Below are 5,637 nucleotides of genomic sequence, written 5' to 3' on the forward strand. Positions count from 1 at the left end.
AAAATCAAAATGTATCTAGTACTGTGTTCGCTGCTATTGGCAGTCTCAAAATACTAAGTAAAAAGACTTAATTATCAGAGATCCCCTCAGTATCAGATTCCCTGTAAGTCTCTTTCAGCGTCTGAGTAGTGTGAGACACTGCCGGTTGTGACACTCATTCTTATGTAGTATTAATAGCTAAACATACTAAATCCTCTGCCCTGCTGCTTCATTGCAGCTTTTATTCGAATATTAAATAGTTAAATACCTATATTAGCAAAGGACTTGAAGTATGGCTTAGCAATGAGTGTTGGCAATTCTGTAGCGTTCTTATATGCAGATCGCTGCCATTTTGAACACACTGTGTTCTATGATATAATTTGCTCGAGCTTTCAATGCTGTATTGTTTGCTTAATTACATGCAGTCTCGAGTGAACTATTAAAATATTGGTTTCACCAGTTAAGCTATATAGGTTCCAGTTTAACAAATTATTCCCAGCAAGTATTTGTTAAAAACTACTCTGAGCTCCCATGAGCTCCCCCTTCCTCCCTTGACATGTTTCGCCGGGTTCCCGGCTTTATCAAAAGGCAGGGCGCCGCGGGAAACGCGGCTATTTATGAATCTAGTTCCTCCTCCTTCAAATTAATGTGACCAATTGGAATCCTCCAAAATCGTGCCTATGTGAAGGAGGAATTACATTGAGGCAAAACTTTTTCAGTTCAAACATGATGTTATAATTCTATACTAGTGGTTTACTGAGTAAAAATTTGTTTTGTATTTAGAAACCACTAATTTAAATGAATTTTTAAAATATTGCTCCTTTCTCTTGCATGTTAGATACAAGTGATTAATCTATCTGATATTTTTGTAATCACTGTATTAATGCCCTAGAAATATGTGTTATCATAAATATACATACAAGATGATCTGGGACCTTGTTTATCTCAGACATTAGTATTTAATATTATCCTGTCTCCAAAGAATTTTATAGTGCTAATAGTGATACTACTGAAATCGAGTGTACTAATAATTTTTACTCTGACAACTCTCATGTCAGACTCTAATTGTGGTGTAACTATTATCCATAGGGTGTATCAATTCAATTGTGTACATGATTTATGAATAATTGATTGCTCCAAATATAATGTTGTGAATATATAATATAAATGGATTAATTTATTAAAGTGCAAATTTTACTTCTAGTGAATTTAATTCTTTATTCTGCACAGGTGGTGCTCTGTACTTTTTACCATAAATGATTTAAAAATAAAATAAGTTTATTCTGTGTTGTGTGTAAGTGAGGTTTGTGCAATTAATATAACTCAATAAAAATCGTGAAAACTCAAAGTGAAAAAACAAGTGATGATGGAGAACTTGATAATCATAAAGAGGTTGTTTTTCTTTATATCAGATAAAAGATAAAAAATAAACATTTTTATGTAAGGGTGAAGTCTTATAGATAATTCCAGTTTGAGTATAGAATTCTGATGTCAATTCCCTTATATCCCTATACATATATATATATACATACACACATGTATATACATATACATATATATATATATACATGTCTATGTCATCTCGTATGTGTACACACTTCCTTAAAACTAGTTCTTGGAAAAGAACAATAGTTCTTTTATTTTTTCTATAGATAAGTTAAAAAATTATTGTTTTCATTTAATCCATAAGGTTGTAAAGAATTGAGAAGATAGATCCAGCGGCTCTCTGCTCGCAGAAGTTGTTGTTCCATGTCACCTCCTCTGATTCCAAGTTTTACTGTTTCTATTCCAAAACAGTGGAATTCAGAGGTCTTGGATCTATGTTTTTTGTGGAAATGGGATGCAACTGATGTGATGATTTTCTTATCCTTTAAATCTTTGTCAGCATTTCTGATGTTGCTTAGATGTTCCAACATCCTGGTCCTGAATTTTCGTGTAGTCATACCGACATAGACTTTATTGCAATTACAGGTTATCCCATAGATTATGGATTCTGTGTTGCAATTAATGTGAGAATTGATGGTATGAGTGTGATTGAATCTATCTTTTATAGATTTTAATGGTAGCAGATGTTGACATACTGAACAATTTCTGCACTTGAAGTTTCCTAGTGCAATTGGATTTGTTTTGCGTTTCCTCTTTTCAAAGTGGCTGGGGCTTAGGAGATCTTTGAGGTTATTAGATCTTCTGTACCCCACTTGAATTCTGTCTCCAACAATATCCTTCAGCATCGGATCTGCTTGGAGTATTCCCAGATGTTTGTTGAAGATATTAACTACCTCTTTCACTTGTGGTGAATAGGTTACAATGATTCTGGTGGTATCATCTTTAGCCTTTTTGTTTTTATACAGAAGTTGCTTTCTATCAGTATTTTCAGCTCTTCGTCTAGCTTTTTTTATCAGTCGATTGCTGTACCCTCTTGCTCGTAATCTGGTTTGCAGTTCCATTGCTCTCTTTTTGTATAGTTTTGGATCTGAGCAATTCCTTTTCATTCGTAAAAATTCTCCGGTTGGAAGAGATCTTACGGTATGGGGGCAATGAGCACTATCTGAATGTAAAAGGCTATTGGTGGCTGTTTCTTTTCGATAAACATCTGTGATAACTTCTCCATCATGATTCTTAATAATTTTCAGATCTAGGAAAGTTATACTTTCTTTGCTAAGCTCCCACGTGAGTTTGATGTTATAGATATTTGTGTTTAAGATCATAAGGAATTTGTCTAGTTTGCTTTGGGGGCCCTCCCAGATAAAGAATACATCATCAATGTATCTTATCCATAGCGGGATGTGCTCAACAAATGTGGCATTGGCATCTGAAAAGACGACATGTTGCTCCCACCAGCAAACAATACAGCATTGAAAGCTCGAGCAAATTATATCATAGAACACAGTGTGTTCAAAATGGCAGCGATCTGCATATAAGAACGCTACAGAATTGCCAACACTCATTGCTAAGCCATACTTCAAGTCCTTTGCTAATATAGGTATTTAACTATTTAATATTCGAATAAAAGCTGCAATGAAGCAGCAGGGCAGAGGATTTAGTATGTTTAGCTATTAATACTACATAAGAATGAGTGTCACAACCGGCAGTGTCTCACACTACTCAGACGCTGAAAGAGACTTACAGGAAATCTGATACTGAGGGGATCTCTGATAATTAAGTCTTTTTACTTAGTATTTTGAGACTGCCAATAGCAGCGAACACAGTACTAGATACATTTTGATTTTGACACATAATGTGAATATACGGCAGAATTGGCAGAGTCCCAAGTACACAAACACTGCATGGATACTAAGTATCGTTCAGTCTAACGAACCATAGGCTATGTAATACATGTCACAAAGTATTCAGGGGCATGATAGAATTACAGCTGATATACAATTCTCATACAGGCAGAATGTCAGCCTTTGAAGTGGAAGACAATAAAATTGTTTTACCTGTTGTGCTCCAACAAGTTTGATTATCAATTAGGGTCTATCAGTGGGTCAGTCAAGCTATTCTAGGTCTCTACAAAGTTTACACCAAGCACTATTAAGTCCTGCAATTTCCATCTATATATATTGAGGAATCCTATCCAAGACAGTTACCAGCCACAATTAATTTAGTGGATATTCTCAATCATATTTACTAACGTACCAGTAATGATTTTATTACATTATTAGTAATTTTTTTGCAATATACATGAATACATTAGTATGATATGTACTGCTCAAAATATTACTTTATAAATATTACTTATTGAAGCCAAAACTACTGAAATAATTATGATATAGGCAGTATTACTGTCAATCTTCAGTACTAATTATTTACCCTTTTTAAAGTACAGTTAGTTTGATCGATGAGTTCACCAGCAGGTGATGGTTACTATAATATTAACCCCATGTTGATTGTAGACATACAGTGATAACTGTTAGGATTATTACCACAAAGCAATTTACCAAGGTGAATTGTGCAAATCTATCACTTTATCCAACCTACAAAGGGGTATTCTCTCACTACTAATACAGGCTGAAGTGTGCTTGAAAGGTACTATAATGCTTACTATATAACTATATTTAGACAAATGATATGTAGCCAAACATATGCTACAATAATAATTTTGTAATTTTACATTTTTTACTCTATTGCCTCATTTTACCTATGTTCTAAATACACGTAGCCATTATCACGTTCTTTTTGTGATGAATTACATTAATAACCACGCTGCACAAGGAATGAATGGGTGCTGCTTGTGTAGAGAGTATACTCTACTTTAATTTCACTCCACTGACCCTAATTTAAATTTACAAGTGACTGACAATCCTAGCCGTGGGTCCTCTAATCTGCCAACAGACAGTATTATAATAATTGGTTCCAAACACAATATCCAGTCTCTGTACTGGGAATATCAGACCAGCATTTTAGTTTTAACTAACCCATATTTTAAATAAATTCTAATAAAGATTTATGTTTTAACGTGTGTGATTCTTTTTCCAACTCCAGTAAATTGGGGGTCATTTGAGTGCTTACCTAGTATCTTTTTTCTGTTAGTTTCTATAGCTAACTTTTTTGAATGTAACTTTGTTGATACATAGCACCTAACCACATTAACTGTAAAATATTAAGGCCATTGACCTTATTACAGAACGGTAAAAGACCCAATGCAAAATCTATGAGTGGTGCCATCTATTCTATCTGAATCTAAAGAGTATCACAATATGTAAAAAGACAGGTGGCATGTGAGAGGAGAGCACAGGTGATATCACAATATGTAAAAAGACAGACGGCATGTGAGAGGAGAGCACAGGTGAGTATCACAATATGTAAAAAGACAGACGGCATGTGAGAGGAGAGCACAGGTGAGTGTCACAATATGTAAAAAGACAGACGGCATGTGAGAGGAGAGCACAGCTGAGTATCACAATATGTAAAAAGACAGGTGGCATGTGAGAGGAGAGCACAGGTGATATCACAATATGTAAAAAGACAGACGGCATGTGAGAGGAGAGCACAGGTGAGTATCACAATATGTAAAAAGACAGACGGCATGTGAGAGGAGAGCACAGGTGAGTGTCACAATATGTAAAAAGACAGACGGCTTGTGAGAGGAGAGCACAGGTGAGTATCACAGTATGTAAAAAGACAGTTGGCATGTGAGAGGAGAGCACAGGTGAGTATCACAGTATGTAAAAAGACAGGTGGCATGTGAGAGGAGAGCACAGGTGAGTATCACAGTATGTAAAAAGACAGACGGCACGTGAGAGGAGAGCACCGGTGAGTATCACAATATGTAAAAAGACAGACGGCATGTGACAGGAGACCACAGGTGAGTATCACAGTATGTAAAAAGACAGACGGCATGTGACAGGAGACCACAGGTGAGTATCACAATATGTAAAAAGACAGACGGCTTGTGAGAGGAGAGCACAGGTGAGTATCACAATATGTAAAAAGACAGACGGCACGTGAGAGGAGAGCACAGGTGAGTATCACAATATGTAAAAAGACAGACGGCATGTGAGAGGAGACCACAGGTGAGTATCACAGTATGTAAAAAGACAGACGGCATGTGAGAGGAGAGCACAGGTGAGTATCCCAATATGTAAAAAGACAGACGGCATGTGAGAGGAGAGCACAGGTGAGTGTCACAATATGTAAAAAGACAGACGGCATGTG

This window comes from Bombina bombina, chromosome 3 (genome assembly GCF_027579735.1).
Source record: "Bombina bombina isolate aBomBom1 chromosome 3, aBomBom1.pri, whole genome shotgun sequence".
In the NCBI taxonomy this organism is placed as follows: domain Eukaryota; kingdom Metazoa; phylum Chordata; class Amphibia; order Anura; family Bombinatoridae; genus Bombina; species Bombina bombina.